This window comes from Bufo bufo, chromosome 1 (genome assembly GCF_905171765.1).
Source record: "Bufo bufo chromosome 1, aBufBuf1.1, whole genome shotgun sequence".
In the NCBI taxonomy this organism is placed as follows: domain Eukaryota; kingdom Metazoa; phylum Chordata; class Amphibia; order Anura; family Bufonidae; genus Bufo; species Bufo bufo.
In genome coordinates, this window is record NC_053389.1 from 577,855,218 (window position 1) to 577,874,415 (window position 19,198).

The following is a 19,198-nucleotide window of genomic DNA, read 5'->3' on the forward strand; positions in this document are numbered from 1 at the left end:
AGCATAATCCGACTTTCGATTGGAGATCGGCCGAGATCCTCTCGTGGTCACCGCAGTGTGGGGCTAGTTGCATCCATGGGTCTGTCAAGTTGCTGTGTACTTCCTCGGACTCTCTGTTGCCTCCTGAATACGAGGAGTACCGGGATGTATTCGATATGGTGCGCGCGGTTGCCCTACCTCCGCACCGCCCATACGATTGTGCCATAGAGTTACAATCTGGTGCCGTTCCTCCTCGTGGCAAAGTCTATCCACTGTCGGTAGCGGAGAATGAGGCCATGGAGGAGTACGTGAGGGAGGCGCTTTCACGCGGACACATTCGCAAATCCTCGTCCCCGGCAGGGGCTGGATTTTTCTTTGTGAAAAAGAAGGGCGGTGAGTTGAGGCCTTGCATCGATTACAGGGGTCTCAATCGCATCACGATCAAGAACGCTTACCCGATACCCTTGATTTCCGAGCTGTTCGATCGCCTTAAAGGGGCCACGGTCTTTACCAAACTCGACCTGAGGGCGGCATATAACCTGGTAAGGATCAAGGCGGGCGATGAGTGGAAGACCGCGTTTAACACCAGGACCGGTCATTATGAATCCTTGGTTATGCCCTTTGGGTTGTGCAATGCGCCCGCAGTCTTTCAGGAATTCATCAACGATGTTTTCCGTGACCTGTTGCAGCAGTGTGTGGTGGTCTATTTGGATGACATCTTGGTATATTCTGAATCCATGGAGGCCCACATTCTGGATGTCAGACGAGTGTTGCAACGGTTACGAGAGAACAAGCTGTTCGGTAAGCTTGAGAAATGCGAATTTCACCGATCCCAGGTAACCTTCTTAGGTTACATCATTTCCGCTGAGGGGTTCTCCATGGATCCTGAGAAGGTTTCGGCTGTCTTACAGTGGCCCCAGCCCAGTGGTCTTCGTTCCCTGCAGCGCTTTTTGGGCTTCGCCAATTATTATCGGAAGTTCATCAGGGACTTTTCCATGCTAGCCAAGCCTCTCACGGATCTGACCAGGAAGGGCAGTAATTCCCAGGTCTGGCCGCTCGAGGCCATCCGAGCTTTTGAGGCTCTAAAGTCCGCCTTTGTGTCGGCTCCGATTCTGTCGCATCCCAACCCTGGGTTGCCCTTTGTCCTCGAGGTGGACGCGTCTGAGACGGGAGTAGGCGCCCTTCTGTCTCAGCGTAGAACACCAGAGGGTCCTCTGCTTCCTTGTGGGTTTTACTCCCGGAAACTGTCTTCCGCGGAGTGCAACTATCAGATTGGTGACAGGGAGTTATTGGCCATCGTGCAGGCCCTTAAAGAATGGAGGCACTTGCTCGAGGGTTCGGTGGTTCCGGTCCTCATCCTGACGGACCACAAGAATCTGACCTACCTTTCTGAGGCCAAGAGATTGACACCACGTCAGGCCAGGTGGGCTCTGTTCTTGTCACGTTTTAATTACGTGGTCTCCTACCTACCCGGTTCCAAGAACATCAGGGCGGATGCCTTATCACGGCAGTACTCCGAGCTGTCCAGGGAGGAGTCGATTCCGACTTCGGTCATACCTCCAAATCAGATCTTGGCCGCCATTCGCACCAGCCTGACCTCTCCCCTGGGTGAGCAGATTTTGGCGGCTCAATCTGGTGCTCCCTCTGGGAGACCCAACGGCAGATGTTTTGTGCCTGAGGAGTTGCGCACTCGGTTGTTGCGAACCTACCATAACTCCAAGACCGCGGGGCATCCTGGAAAGAATCAGCTGTCCTGGGCTGTTTCACGTCTGTTCTGGTGGCCTTCCCTACGTTCCGACATCGCCGCATATGTAGCGGCATGCTCCGTTTGTGCCCAGAGTAAGTCCCCTCGGCACCTTCCGTTGGGCCTTCTGCAACCCATAGCCACCGGGGAGCACCCATGGTCACACCTGGGGATGGATTTCATTGTGGACCTCCCTGCATCCCGAGGCCATACGGTCATTCTCATGATTGTGGATCGGTTTTCCAAAATGTGCCACTGTGTTCCTCTTAAGAAGTTACCCTCTTGGAGTTGGCCACGATTTTTGCCAGGGAGGTCTTCCGGTTGCACGGTTTGCCCAAGGAGATTGTGTCGGATCGGGGGAGTCAGTTTGTGTCCAGGTTCTGGCGCGCCTTTTGCTCCCAGTTGGGGATTCATCTCTCCTTCTCCTCGGCCTACCACCCTCAGTCCAATGGGGCCGCAGAACGATCCAATCAGGCCTTGGAGCAATTCCTTCGTTGCTATGTCTCCGATCACCAAGACAATTGGGTTGACCTCCTGCCTTGGGCTGAGTTTGCCAGGAACACGGCGGTGAACTCTTCCTCTGGGACGTCTCCCTTCATGGCCAATTATGGGTTCCAACCTGAGGTATTCTCTCCCCAGGATATTCCGGCTGTGGAGGATCACCTTTCCGTCCTACGTGCTTCTTGGGTACTGATCCAGAAGTCCCTTGAGGTCTCTGCGCAGCGCCAGAGACTCCAGGCTGATCGCAGACGAGCGCCTGCTCCTTCCTACCAGGTCGGAGACGGTGTATGGTTGTCCACCCGCAACCTCAACCTTCGAGTGCCCACTCCCAAGCTGGCGCCTCGCTTTGTTGGTCCCTTCCGAGTGCTTCGCAGGGTAAACCCGGTAGCCTATGCCCTTGCGCTTCCTCCTGGCATGCGGATCTCCAACGTGTTTCATGTCTCCCTGTTGAAGCCACTGGTGTGTAATCGTTTCACTTCCTCGGTTCCTCGGCCTCGTCCGGTCCAAGTGGGTAATCGTGAGGAGTATGAGGTGAGCAATATCCTGGACTCACGCCTGGTCCGCGGTCGGGTGCAGTTTTTGGTCCATTGGCGTGGTTATGGTCCAGAGGAGCGTTCCTGGGTTCCCTCCGCAGATGTCCATGCTCCTGCCTTGCTCCGAGCCTTCCAAGCACGCTTCCCTCAGAAACCGTTCTTTACTCCGCGGAGGAGGGGCCCTTGAGGGGGAGGTACTGTCATGGTCTTACCTTCTTGCTGTTCTCCTTCGTTTGACATGTGCTGGCGGCCATCTTGGTTTCTGGGTTTCTTGTAGCCTCCCACCCTGCGGCTCCTCCTTCCCACTGGGAGGAGCTGGATGCCTAGCTCATATATATAGGAGGTCTGTGGCTTCAGTTCCTTGCTTGGTCCTCCTGTGTTCACATGCTTCTAGACTGCTGCTGCTTCTGGTCTGATCCTGGTTTCGTCCGACTCCTGCTGGTCTTCTGGTTCGTCCGACTACCCTGCTGGTTCCTGATCCTGGCTTCGTCTGACTACCCTGCTGGTTCCTGATCCTGGCTTCGTCTGACTACCCTTCTGGTTCCTGACCTCTGGCTTCGCAAAGACTCTGCTTCGGTTTCGCCATCCGTTTGGACTTTTGCTTTACAGCTTTATTTTCAATAAAGCCTTCTTATTTTCACTTATCCCTTGTTGTACGTCTGGTTCATGGTTCCGTGACACTCCCGAAGCTACGCAGCAGGTCTGCGGCTGATGGGAGACCGAGTGCGCCTTCGGCACCCCGCTACAACTCCAATATCTTCTTGTTGCATGTTGAAGCTCTACTTTGAACCTTGTTAAGATCAAGCCATGCTAAATATGATTTTTTGCCATTTTTCAAGTGGTATTAAACTTTTGAACAGGACTGTATAATATCTGCCTTATATACTGAATCACACACTGGGGGAGATTTATCAAAACTGGTGTAAAATAAAACTGGCTTAGTTGCACAAAGCAACCAATCAGATTCCATCTTTCTTTTTCCATAGGAGCTCTGCAAAATGAAAAATTGGAACCTGACTGGTTGCTATGAGCAACTAAGCAGTTTTTCCTTTACAAAAGTTTGCAGAAATCTCCCCAGCTACCTGTATGAATAAAATAATGGATTAACTCTTAATGTGGGTGCAAACTGCAGTCTCCCTACTGTCGCCCTACAGTCTCAAAACAGTCTCCATGCACTGCCCCTGCACTTTCCCTCTCTAATTTTCTTTTTTAAACCAGTTTTCAGCAACACTGTCCCTAGTGCATGAGCGCTTGCCACGTCTCTGCCTATGCTTAACTCACTGTCAAATGGCGGAGACCGTACGGGAAAAGGCTTTTATAGGGTTGTGACACAGGGGATGGCTAACAGCGGATACGCTGACTGAACAGCATTATGGATCATATCGCGTTTCCGAGCTTCTTACTTTCACTTTGTAACACGTGCATCTGTCATTTTGGAAAAAAAAGATTTGTTACCACGATGCGCGAGGAAATTCAGATTTGTGGCAAATCAAATTTTTCCTAAACTTCGGATCGAATTCCACTTCAGATGCTTCAATTAACTCAACACTAGTGGTGAGTGTCAGACCAATCTGATGTTGGGGATACGTCATCAATATAAAACCCCTGCACAACCACTTTAACTTGTTAAATTTTTGTTCAGGTCTTGTTTTCCAGATATGTTTTAGAATTTTTATGTTGAATTATTTGAAACACTCAGTTAACATTATTTTTCATTGAAGGGACAGGAAAAGGGAAGCTACTGAACGTATTAGTCCACCACTTATTTCAGGAGAAGATGGACTAGCAGAATAGACAGCAGAGCGCACTACAAGAGAGAAAAATGGGATGTGCAAAAAAAAAAAAGCAATATTTGTATGCATGTATATAAATACATAATTTAAAATTCTATATTCATTGCATAGTAAAACTTTTCATGGGATAACCTGTTTAAAGGTTGTGAAGGGCTGTAATATGCCTGAGGACTTACTTAAAGCAGCTTAGAGAAATGCATTACAATCCGTACTTCAACATAGCTGCCATGTGGCAGTAACATATTGCTGGCTCCAGTAAATTGTCAGTTGCTAAGTCATAACAGCACAGCAAAAAATAAAACATAAAAATATGATGCAGAAAGCTGGACTTTGAAAACCTTCAATCCAACATATCCAAATGAGGAATTAGCACTCAAACAATCTTCTATAATAAAAAGGGATTTATTCATCCAATGGACAGCTTGAGAATTGTTCCATAGAGGGACTAAAATGTTGATATCATTTGGGTAAATTAATTACTGTATTCCCTGCACCATAAGCTACATTAGACCATAAGACATATCTAGGTTTTGAAGGAGGAATATACAAAATAAATATTTTCTATTTTTCATCAGACCCCAAATTTTCATCAGACCTCAGATTAGACCCCCATCAGACCACCATTTCTCATCAGACCTAAGATCAGACCCACACCAGACCTCAGATTAGACCCCTCATTCCTCATTAAACCCCTATCAGACCTCTATTCCTCATCACACCCCCATCTGACCTCAGATCAGACCCCATTCCTCATCAGAACTCATATCAGACCCTAATTTCTAATCAGACCTCAGATCAGGTCTTTAAAGATGGCACCCGCTCCAGAGCATAGCGAGCGCCATAGCTAGTGGGTCCCTGCTGTTTCATACAGCAACACACACAACTAATGTCCGCATATCGGTGGTAATGTCAATTGCAGATGAATTGTAATATAGCTGTTTCTGTATAGGATAATGGAGAAAATTCAATTACCCTACAAAAATTGCAATCTGAAAAAAGTTAAAAAATAAATAAAAATTCAAATCACTCCCCTTTGCGCAAAAACAAAAATGCTTAAACAATAAAAACAAATCAACATTATGGGCATTTCCGCATGCAAAAATGGCCATACTATTAAAATATTAACAATTTTAGCCCAACTCTATGAGAGTCAAAGTTGATACTATAGAATTTAAATATCAGTAGGCTATGTATGGACTCAAAACAGCATGCCTTTACTTCGAGCAGGTAATGTCAAGCTAATCTTGTTGACTTTTCTAACTATGTTACTAAAGTATTGGATGACGATGGTACCATGAATATCCTTTATCTGGATTTCAGCAAAGCCATGGATACAATGGCACAAGGAGAACTGAAAGATACCATTTTTGACTTCATTCCTAGATAGTTTATTGGATTTGTAGTTGGCTTAAAGAGGGCCTGTCACCACTCCTGACATGCCTGTTTTAGTAAATAATTGTATTTCGTATGAAATGATAATTCTTCAGCATCTATTCTTATGAATCTATGTTGACTTCTATTATTCCTACTAGAAGTTTATAAATACAACTGCAAACTCTGTGTTACCAGTTGAGGGTGATTCCTGTCAAAGTCTGAGAGTCCACTTAGTGTTGGCAGTGGCAGACTGTTCAGGAACGCACCCTTTTGACAAGGCATATTGTAGCCTCTAGTTGGCATTGTTTAATAAATTTGGAAGGACACAGCATAGAGGTATAAGAAAATTTGCTCCAGAATAGTTATTTCATGCTAAGAGGGATGACAGGTCCTCTTTAAGAATATTAATTAAAGGTCTTTGTCGCACACTGTAGATTATGCTGTGTATAGAATTCCCACTCCAAGTATTCATAAATATAGATCACAGCTGATTTTTGTCTTGATCAATATATTTTAATTTTTATTTCAGAAAAACAGGAAAAGCAGCAATATGTGTAAAAGTTTTTCGGCTCGCAGGCCTTCATCAGACACTATAGTGCAAAAGGAACAAAAATAACAACTAAACCAGAATATTACTAATAAATAAAGAAAATAACAGAAAATCGATACAATGGCTGATGTATTACAGAAAATCCACAAAAGTAAATGTAATAGACCATAAAATTCTCCATACACATCCACAGATTCCGCTATGGTGTCCATATGACATGATATCTTAGTCGTTTCAGGTCAGAGGGCAAAAAGCCCTATATCTACTCGCGTATTAAGGTATAAACGGGAAGTTCTAACAGAGATATAAAGGAAATGTCATATGAATAACCTAATGTATGGGAACCTCATCGCAAACAAACAGGCAAAGTGTATGTGTCTCAAAATGAGGTGCCATCAAGGTCAAATTACCTGTCTAAAAGAGACATCTAACCCCAATAGTGTACCACCAACTGAAATGGTACCAGTCAGAATGCCCAACTGCACTATCCTGGACTTACCTGTGCCGCAGTTAGGTAGAAGGTCAGAGAAGTGTAGTACACCTATGGTAGGGGTGCTAGTCTGCACCAGTAGGGTAGTGGTGCACAGAGGCTAATGATGGGTGCCTATAAATAGGGGATAGAGAGCGTCGCTAATTACCAGACGGTGCCTGGAAGGTGAAGTTGGCGTGCACTCCAAACACCGAAAGTAATTCGGGGCTTGGAACGCACGGCGGCCAGAAGCTGCGTTCCACCGACCGGAAGTTGTCCGGAGGTGGAACGCAAGTAAACTGTGATAGGAGGAGCCCAGTCAGCTGTAAGGTTTAACAGAAAATTATAGAAGAGGACTAGGAATAGACTATAACAAATAAAGAGAAGGAGGTAGATAAAGGGAAAAAGAGAAAGGGGGGCATGAGGAAAATAATAAACAATAACAGCAAAAAAAGGGCACTGCAATTGGGGTCTAACGTAGCCTCGCCCTATGCTAACTGCTACATGGCAGACTTCGAGAAAACCTATGTACAGTGGATATAAAAAGTTTACACACCCCTGTTAAAATGTCAGGTTTCCTGACTGTCAAAAAATGAGACAAAGATAAATCATTTCAGAACTTTTTCCACCTTTAATGTGACCTATAAACTGTACCACTCAATTGAAAAACAAACTGAAATCTTTTAGGTGGAGGGAATAATAAAAAAAAAAAACTAAAATAATGTGGTTGCATGAGTGTGCACACCCTCTTAAAACTGGGGATGTAGCTTTGTTCAGGATTAAGCAATCACCTTCAAAATAATGTTAAATAGGAGTCAGCATACACCTGCCATAATTTAAAGTGCCTCTGATTAACCCCAAATAAAGTTTAGCTGCTCTAGTTGGTCTTTCCTGAAATTTTCTTAGTCGCATCCCACAGAAAAAAACATGGTCTACAGATAGCTTCCAAAGCATCAGAGGGATCTCATTGTTAAAAGGTATCAGTCAGGAGAAGGGTACAAAAGAATTTCCAAGGCATTAGATATACCATGAAACACAATGAAGACAGTCATCATTAAGTCGAGAAAATATGGCACAACAGTGACATTACCAAGAACTGGAGGTCCCTGCAAAATTGATGAAAAGACGAGAAGAAAACTGGTCTGGGAGGCTACCAAGAGGCCTACAGCAACATTAAAGGAGCTGCAGGAATATCTGGCTAGTACTGGCTGTGTGGTACATGTGAAAACAATCTCCCGTATTCTTCATATGTCTGGGCTATGGGGTAGAGTGGCACGACGAAATCCTTTTCTTACGAAGAAAAACATCCAAGCCAGGCTACATTTTGCAAAAACACATCTGAAGTCTCCCAAAAGCATGTGGGAAAAGGTGTTATTGTCAGATGAAACCAAGGTTGAACTTTTTGGCCATAATTCAAAAAGATATGTTTGGCCCAAAAACAACACTGCACATCACCAAAAGAACACCATACCTACAGTGAAGCATGGTGGAGGCAGCATCATGCCAAGAGGCTGTTTTTCTTCAGCTGGAACTGGGGCTTAGTTAAGCTAGAGGGAATTATGAACAGTTCTAAATACCAGTCAATATTGGCACAAAACCTTCAGGCTTCTGCTAGAAAGCTGAACATGAAGAGGAACTTCATCTTTCAGCATGACAACGACCCAAAGCATGCATCCAAATCAACAAAGGAATGGCTTCACTAGAAGAAGATTAAAGTTTTGGATTGGCCCAGCCAGAGCCCAGACCTGAATCCGATTGAAAATCTGTGGGGTGATCTGAAGAGGGCTGTGCAAAGGAGATACCTTCGCAATCTGACAGATTTGGAGCGTTTTTGCAAAGAAGAGTGGGCAAATCTTGCCAAGTCAAAATGTACCATGCTGATAGACTTATACCCAAAAAGACTGAGTGCTGTAATAAAATCAAAAGGTGCTTTAACAAAGTATTAGTTTAAGGGTGTGCACATTTATGCAACCATATTATTTTATTTTTATATTTTTTCTTCCCTTTATTTAAAAGATTTCAGTTTGTTTTTCAATTGAGTTGTACAATTTATAGGTCACATTAAAGGTGGAAAAAGTTCTGAAATGATTTATCTTTGTCTCATTTTTTTACAGCACAGAAACCTGACAATTTAACAGGGGCGTGTAGACTTTTTATATCCACTGTATATACCCATCACTTCTTCATGACACATACCATCATTTGGAAGAGGTACATTGATGACATTTTCTGTATATGGAAAGGACCACCAGACAGTCTATAAAATTTTCACACTTACCTGAATTCCATATATCCTGAGTAGCAATTTACCATTCCTCACGACCGACTTTCCATACATTTCTTTGACACACTAATTGTTAAACATTCATCAGGTAAACTAATGACAGACCTATACCGCAAGCCTACAGACAGAAATAATTTACCTTATTTCTCCAGTTTCCATCCTCCCACCACAAAAAAAGCACTCCTGAGCTCTCAACTCAAGAGGGTACAGACTATAGTAGAGGACACTCTGACGAGATCACATCGTATCGAGGAGATGAAACAGCGATTCAGAGAAAGGGGGTACCCACCATATACTCTCACTCCTTCCTTACATAACAGACAAAAATCCATGATCATGAATAAACTTATCCCCTTTGTCCACTCATCCAAGCGCAAGGAAAGTCCTTAACATCATCCGGGGCCACTGGCCACTACTCTATAAGGCTTATCCTAAAGTTGAGGAATTTAGTAACCCTGTATTACCGTGCAATCCTATGCCTAAAAACCTACGTGACCGCCTAGTGAGGGCAGATGAGGGCTCATCAAAGCTTATACATAAACAGATGCTTTTGCAGACACAAAAGAGGGGTACGTTCTCATGCCTCCACTGTTTTAAGTGTTCATACGTCCAAAAAGGTCCGGCCGTTACATACCCACATTCAGGAAAATCAATACCGATTCGGGACTTCTTTACCTGTGATTCTGATTACGTAATTTATCTCATAAAATGCCCTTGTGGTCTGGCTTATGTAGGTAAAAAATCCCAAAAAGTCAAGGAAATAATATGTCAGCACAAATCGACCATCAGACGGCAGAATCTACTTCTGCCAATTCCCTTTCCATTTCCATGAAGCGAGACACACCATCTCACAACTCAGATTTCAAGTTCTTGAACATATTCCTCCCCGAAGAAGGGGTGGTATTAGACTAAAAACACTGATACTCAGAGAGGCATATTGGATCCAAAAGTTACAGGGTCTTACTCCCAAGGGGATGAATAGGGAATACAAAATTAAGAGTCTCCTTTGATACATTCATCTCTTTTGATGAAAACATCCACTATGTACAACTGGTTGTGATCTAATTACAAATTTTATCTTATCGTCTTCATTATAGGCCCCATGAACACTGCTTGGACCCAGTGCCCCACAAGGGCATCCTTTGCCTTGGTATAATTTCCCTAAATTCTCCCCTTTTTCTTTGCTGTTATTGATTATTATTTTCCTCATCCCCCAGTTCTTTCATGTGCCTCCCTGTCTCTTTTTCCCTTTATTTCCCTCCTTCTCTTTATTTATTATAGTCTATTCCTAGTCCTCTACTATCATTTTCTGTTAAACCTTACAGCTGACTGGGCCCCTACTATCACAGTTCACTTGTGCTCCACCTCCGGACAACTTCTGGTTGGTGGAACGCAACTTCCGGCGCCGTGCGTTCCAAGCCCTGATTTACTTCCGGTGTTTGGAGTGCACGCCGACCGCACCTTCCAGGCACCATCTGGTAATTAGCGATGCTCTCTCCCCCTATTTATAGTCACCTATCATTAGCCTCTGTGCACCACTACCCTACTGGTGCAGACTAGCATCCCTACCATAGGTGTACTACACTTCTCTGACCTTCTACCTAACTGCAGCACAGTTAAGTCCAGGATAGTGCAGTCGGGCCTTCTGACTGGTGCCACTTCAGTTGGTGGCACACTATTGGGGTTAGATGTCTCCTTTAGACAGGTAATTTGACCTTGATGGCACCTCATTTTGAGACTTATACACTTTGCCTGTTCGTTTGTGATGAGGTTCCCATATACACATTAGGTTATCCATATGACATTTCCTTTATATCTGTGTTAGAACTTCCCGTGTATACCTTTATACGTGAGTAGATATAATGATTTTTGCCCTCTGACCTGAAACGACTAAGATATCATGTCATATGGACACCATAGCAGAATCCATGGATCTGTATGAAGAACTGTGGATACAACTATATGGCTTATTACATTTACTTTTGTGGATTTTCTGTAATACATCAGCCATTGTATGGATTTACTGTTCTTTTATTTTCTTTATTTATTAGTAATATTCTGGTTTAGCTATTATTTTTGTTCCTTTTGCATTATAGTCTCTGATGAAGGCCTGCGAGCCGAAAACTTTTACACGTATTGCCGCTTTTCCTGTTTTTCTGAAATAAAAAGAAAAATATATTGATCAAGGCAAAAATCTGCTGTGATCTATATTTATGAGGTCCTCTTTAAGGTTAGATATCAGAGTTTGGTAGTTAACATTTTCAAGACTGGGCCAATTTTGAAATTATGTTTTTAATTATTCTTTATCACCTTTTACTAGCGCCTTTCACATAGCCATACTAGTGCTTCTTTTTTGCGTGTTCTTGCAGGACATGTACTTTTAATGCTCCATATAAGGTATTGTGAAATTAGAAAAAAAACAATTTTTGCGTTTTGGGTTTTGATTTTATACCATTCTCTGGGTGACAAAATGACATGTGGACCTTATTCTGTTGGTCAGTATTATTACGGTGATATCAACCTTTATGTTTTACAAAATAAAAAACCTTCAAAAAATGCTTTGTGTCGAAAACTTTTGCAATTTTCTGTTGATGGACGTATGTGAAGTCTTGCTTATTGTGGAGTGAGCTGTCGTTTTTATTCGTATTATTTTGGGCTACGTGCAACTATTTTATATTTGATACTAGCAAAGGGACCCAGACGGGTATATTTCATTTATTTAATTTAATGTTTGTGCGTGTCGTTAAAAGATATCGACAGTATTCCCCATAACAGTGACCTCTACAGCACCCCGTCAGCCGTTTAACAGTGAACTACACAGTCTTCCACCCCTTAACACTGCCCCCCCCCCCCCCACAGTGCCTCGCTACTTTAAAATGTGACCTCCACAGCAGGCCATCTCCTCAACTTTGACCTTCACAGCAGCCCGCCCCTTTTAGGGCTGTATCACAAGAGTGGATGTCATGGGTGTCATCCGCAGCGTGAATGAGAGCCAAGCCATGTTCTGGACAGCAGAGCATTATCATGATTGAAAATGCTCCGTGCCTCTCTGTGATCTTCTTACTACAAACCAACGTTGACAACTTTATCTCACTGTGATTTTGTAGTAAAAAGATCACAGAGAGGCACGGAGCATTACCAATCATGTTAATGCTCCGTGTCTCTACCGTTCAGAGCGTGGCTTGCCTCTCATTCACACTGAGGATAATACGCATGGCATCCACTCATGTAAAACAGCCCTTAACAGTGAGTTTCACAGCACCCCACTCCCTTGAAAGTGACCTCCTCAGGGGCCCGCCCCCTTAACAGTGACCTCCACAGTACCCCGCTGCCTTAACAGTGACCTCCACAGCAGTTGCCCCTTTAATAGTGGCCCCTGCCCCCTTAACAGTGACCTCCATAGTGAACACCCCTTTAACAGTGACCTCCACAGCGGCCTGCACCCTTAACAGTAACATCCACAGTGAACGCCTCATTAACAATGACCTCCACAGTGCCCGCCACTTTAACAGTGACCTATACAGCGCCCTGCCCCTTTAATGCTAAGGCTACACGATGGATTTTTCTGCAACTGTCACATTGCAGTCGCAGCATGTCACATGTGGCAGTGCAACACCATAGACTATCATTATAAAAATTGTCGCGCAACATTGGTGCAACATCAATGCAGCGTGACACATGTAGAAGTGTAGGTGTGCCCTATGTGTTGTGCGACTTATTAGCACGCGACACATGTCCTCATGTAGCTCTAGCCTAAAGCTGACCTAGAGCAGTGAAGAAAAATGGCTAGGTTGTTATAGAAACCTGGAGTAAAACTGTGTGTATGTGGAGACTATGGTGGGCCTGCGAGCTTCTATTGGCTGATATGGGTCATGTGACCGTGTGTTTGGCAGTTGGGATATGAAGAGAAAGACTTGCATGCTTGTTTTGGCTAATGCAGGTCATTTTTTGGTAATATCTCAGGAACCGTACTTCCTAGATAGTTGAGACCCCCACAAGATTTTTTTTCCAGGTAGCAAGGGATGTGTATACCAAGTTTTGTTGAAATTCGATGGTTGCGTTTTTGAGTGATCATGGAACATACAATTGCTGTACTTTCCCTTTAAGAGCAGGGATATGGTGTGTTAACCAACATTCACTACTACTGATGTCCTATTGGACTAAATTACACCAATTTTTCCCTACACCTACCTACTTAGCTAAGACTTAACTTTTAATCACTATTATTTAATATTACTTGTGTAAATAACTGGTTAATTAAAACTTCCAGTATCACTGGCCTTTTTATTTTTGCTTAAACCACCTTGTCAGTATTGTCACCTGACTAGATTAACCTTCTGCTAGGTTTATACACACTAGTGCCAACCAGGCTGCGCGCTGCCTGTATGTTATATATGCACTGTGTGAATCATTTTCCATATACTGCTAGGCCACAGTGATTAACTGTTTTAAAATCAGAGCTTCACGCTGCCCCCCAGCTAATACAGATTACCGTATAGTGGGGGGAAAATGGCAGTGCGTCTTATGGAGCGAATGCTGCCATTTAACACTGATACATCGCTGGCCGGTACATGACGTAGTGAGTGATGTTACGCTGCCGCCTGGCCTGCCTGCTACGGGAATTTCAAGTGAGTGCTACAGTGGATTTCTCTACTGCTGCAAGAATTGCTATAGTTTAACAAAGCACCCATACCTACACGTTAGATATGAATACTACAGTGAGCAGGGCCCAGTTCCATAGAATACAGTGACTGCACCGGTCCTCGCTGCCATTCCAATATCAGTTGACGGCCCCCAGCCCCTGTATTGAGGGTCATTCACTATTTACACAGAGACACTGTTATGGGGGATCTGTGGATGACACACATATAGCATAAGATACTATACATGTGTCATCCACAGACCCCCTCCATAACAGTATCAACAGATCCCCATAACAGTGTCATCCACAGATCCCCATAACAGTGCCATCCACAGTTCCCAAATAACAGTGCCATCCACAGATTCCTATAACAGTGAGTATCCACAGATCCCCATAATAATGTCTTCCACAGACCACCATTAGTTTAAAACCCACCAAAAGCACACCCTTTGGTTCAAAAATTTTTTTTTTCTTAATTTCCTCCTCAAAAACCTGTGTGCGTCTTATGGGCAGGTGCGTCTTATAGGGCGAAAAATACGGTATATTTGTCTGTTTAATACAATAAATAAATATTTCATATTTGTGGGTATTTATAAAAAAAAAGTCAAGAAAAAATAGCGTAGGTATTTACCTGGCATTTTTTGAGATTCAGACAATACATACGGATTGTCATTAAATCAGTTTTAAGCTTTCGACCATCTCCACTCTTTAAAAGGTTCCATTAACAACAAAATGATTACCCACAATCTGCCTGGAAACCTGCCAGTGGCAAATTTCATTCAAATGAATTGTTTATTTGTGCAATGGAAGACAGGACAGGTCCTACAGAGACAGATGTTCTTTGTAAGGGTTAATTGAAGCTAGGTTTGCAGTGTAAGCTGGGAAGATTTACCAACATTTTCCTCCGATAGAGGTCTCCAATATATGCCCATTGGTGTAATATATGATACCTCTTTATTTTTGTATAGCAGTCTCTGGTGGCTTACCTTATTTTACCTGCACTTTCTAAGGCCCCTTTCACACGGCGTTGCGGATTGGGGCCAGATGCGTTCAGTGAAACTCACACCACTTTGCAAGTAAGTTCAGTCAGTTTTGTCTGCGATTGCGTTCAGTTGTTCAGTTTTTTCCACGCGGGTGCAATGCGTTTTGATGCGTTTTTCACCCGTGTGATAAAAAACTGAAGGTTTACAAACAACATCTTTTAGCAACCATCAGTGAAAAACGCATCGCACCCGCACTTGTTTGGGGCCAGGGCTGCGTGAAAAACGCAGAATATAGAACATGCTGCGATTTTTACGCAACGCAGAACTGATGGGTGAAAAACAACGCTCATGTACACAGACCCATTCACGTCACGCATTGCACCTGTGCGGAAAACTCGCTCGTGTGAAAGGGGCCTTAGTGTTTTTATTTTAAAAAATTATGTTGCTGGCTTTCTTATTATGTTTAATAAAAATTTATATTTTGCATATATTTTGACTCAGAGAGCTCATAATAAGTATATGCACCCTTTTCTGTCTGCCTCTAAACAGAATAGCAGAGCAGACTGTGCTATATCATATAGCAGAATAAAAGGCATGCTACTAACCCAACAGAAGTGACTTGTGCGTATCAGAAGCCTTTCTGATGGACACTGCAAACGCAGTGTGAATGTCAATGCAATAAAACCAATTGGGTTTGTGCTAATTACCATTCACATATCAACATTAACCATCACACAAGTAAACCATAAGTTCAAGCAATTCCAGACAATAATAAACTGATACTGCTTGGCTGATGGTAATAGAAAAACTCTCCGTAATATCCACGTATGCTTGACCGCTGGTATAAGCGCACAATCCACTCCACATGGCTATGGGGTATATCGTTGAGTGATGCACAAACCAGCTGGTGACACAACTCCTAGTTAGAAGCTGGTGCTCTGACACAGGGTGCAACAGTAAGTCATGCTGCTGAGACTGCAAGGACCATAGATCCTACGTGTTTTGGAAAATAGATTGCCTTCCTTCATCAGGGATATACTCTTTCTATTCTTGTTGTCTTATATAGACAACTGTGGGCAGCACGGTGACTTAGTGGTTATCACTGGTGCCTTGCAGCGCTGGGGTCCTATGTTCGAATCCGACCAAGGACAACATCTGCATGGAGTTTGCATGTAGTCGCCGTGTTTATGTGGGTTTCCTCTGGGTACTCCGGTTTCTTCCCTCACTCTAATGACATTCTGATAGGGATTGTGAGCCTCATTGGGGAAAGCTTCATGCTAATGTCCGTAAAGTGCCATAGAATATAGTAGCACTGTATAAGTGCATAAAATAAATAAATACCTGTCTGTAGTAGAAGAGGAACATGCCGATGTCCCTCAATTAAAAATCAAATAACTCCACCTCATTTTCCAAACCTATTGGGGCCATGGTGTTTAAGTTGAAGATCCACTTGACATTGTTTTAATATAATCATCCTTGTCAATTTAACTCATCCTGTTGTATACCACATACCTTAGAATCGACACATTTGCTTAAAGAGGTTGTCCAAGTTATTTTCTTTTTCTTTATATGTTTCTTCTTTATATGTTTCTTTATATTTTTCTTATATGTTTCTTGCTAACTAAGCAAATGTAAAAGGTTTTCAATTCCCTTACTTAATCTTCAGTGGCCCTGTTCTCCTAGTTAGTTGAGCGTCACATGACCTGTGATGTCAGCTTCTTCCCCTGCTCTGATGACGTTCCATACACAAGCCTGAGGAGCAGGGGGAGCAGGTCTGCATCTGTGCACAGAACCTCACTGTGAAGGCAGTGCTGATTGGAGTGATAAGCCATGTCCCACTGCACTGCCCGATCTTCTGGCTTACTGTCTTCCCTGTGTCTCCCTTCTCACTGGATTCTTCAGCAAAGTTTAACCCCTTCTACCATAAGCAGCACAGACTCAGAGTTGGATGCTCTGCCTCAGGTACTGAGCAGCTACAGGGTTTCCTCTTCTCCAGGCATTGAAGAGACAAATTTCATGTGTAGTCTCCTGCTGGCTGTGAGGAAATGTCTGCAGAGCATTACACAAGAACGAACAGGTAGGGGGAAGATCCTGTGTGTATTAGCAAAGTCATTGTACTGTATAGTTGGGGCTTGTAGTCCCACACATACAACATGAGTATCCCAGCAGTCAGACTGCAGGCAGGGCAGCAATTTTACTCACTCCCTTTGCAGAGCAGGGTGAGGGAAAAGGCATATTTTGTAGACACCCACAGATATTCATGAGGAAAACCTCAGAGATTGTTGTTACACCCCCCTCAGCTCTGCAGCTGCATGTTAAAAAAGTGTGGTTTATTTTTTATTACAAAACTCGGACAATCCTTTTAAGTACTTTTCAGCATGATATCTGGATAAAGGGTGACCATCAAGCTTTCCTGTTGAAATTTGTTCTCTCAGTCTCATTTACCAGGGGACTTTAGTTCTACCTACACAGATTTTATTATGGGGTACAGTATGCAATATACCACCACTTCAGTACGACAGGTGATATGCTATCTTATGGCCTGTGTATAACTTCCATCTGTACTGATTATTTCCTTAACAGGACTTAAGCATCAATTCCCTGTAATACATCTATTTTTTAAAAGGAAAAAAAAAAAACATTTCTTATTCTTTGACCATTACCTCCAATATTCCACCCAACTTGGTTAGGTTTAATTGTAGGGGCTATTTCCAGGTTACATCCTAAACATAAATTTGGGATGTACTGAATTAAAATCTTGTATAGTTTTTTTTTATGAATTATTTTATAAGTTATATTTTAGGAACTGGGTAATTCGAGAACTATGATGGCCAAGTGCATGTGATAGCTATCAGCTACTCTCAGTTACCCACATTATTTTATTTTATTAGCTAGTGCCCACCCAGGCAATTGTTGTAGTAGCTCAGTATGTTATTGTTTGGAATTGTTTGAACTTATGATTTACTTGGATGATGGCTAATGGCGATGTGTGAATGGTAGTTAGCGCAAATCCAACTGGTTTTATCGCATTGGCATTCTCAGTTTGTTTCTGCGGTTAGCGGTGCCAAATCAGTTTTCAGGTAAGGTGGTGGTAGTGCCAGTGAGGTATTCTTTTTTTATATATGTAAATTCCTACAATCTGAATGCCACCTAACAAATCTTCACTTTGGAAAAGGGATGAGGACTAGGCAACCCTTTTAACAATAACACATTTTGAGCTGCTGATAACAATGGCAGAGTATCTCAAACCTGGAGGAATATTTAATTATTAATAAATATAAATAATACAACTATTAAAACATCCATTCATTGGAGTTGATATTAAAAGTAACATTCGGATTGTGAATGTGAATTAAAGAGAATATAATAATCTTTATCAACTACTCTACGAAAAATGTGAAATAAAAAGCATGAGCTAAGCCAGGTTTTAGCACAGTCTATATCTTATTTTCTGTTTTCATGTAAATACTATTTTGAATAGATCACAAGGTGAAAAACTTATTTCTAAATTGTAATGCATTCATATAGATGAATAACCTGTCTTCTAACAAAAAAGCAAATCTCAAAACAGACAGTATTCTGGAACTGCAATGCATTTAGTCCATATTATCCATCCCAGAGAAGCTTTGACATGCATCTGCTTCTTAATCTCAAAATAAGCCTCTTATTTTTCCTGGGAGTTTGAGCCTATTTTGTTCACACTGGCCAGATTATGCCTAATGTTCATTTAAGGTTTTATATTTCAAATGAAGGACCATGAAAAATTGCCCTATGCACTCTAACAGGATCATTATTATAAACCAGTCTTCGGTTTCGGTAGTTTGCCTATATCTTTTTATAAATGTTCAATATTTTATATTTCATTGGTATATTCTGAATGTCTATGGTTTTAGAATCATTTAGATTCCATTATAATGTAATTCCTACACTGTTCAACTGATTTGGATGTAAATATCCTCAAATTAAAGCTGACAGTCTGCAGTTAAAGCACATCTTGTTCGTTTCATTTCAAATCCATTGTGGTTGTGTATAGAGCCAAAAATGTAAGAATTGTGTCGATGTCCCAATATTTATGGACCTGACTGTAAATATATCTTGCACATGTAAACTGTTTCTTTGGTATACTATGAAATATGTGTGGTGCATGATGACTTAAAAAAAGTAACACATTGTATTAATCAGTTTCTTTAGTGGACATAGTAGTAGAGAATGATTCACTTTCATTTCTTATAATCTCAACATATGAAAAATGGATTATCTCCCTATCAGACTGTAGTTGGAATGTAATAGTACTATGACAGGTATTCAAATAATCAACAAACTGCAAAACCATTTCTTCACTCCCA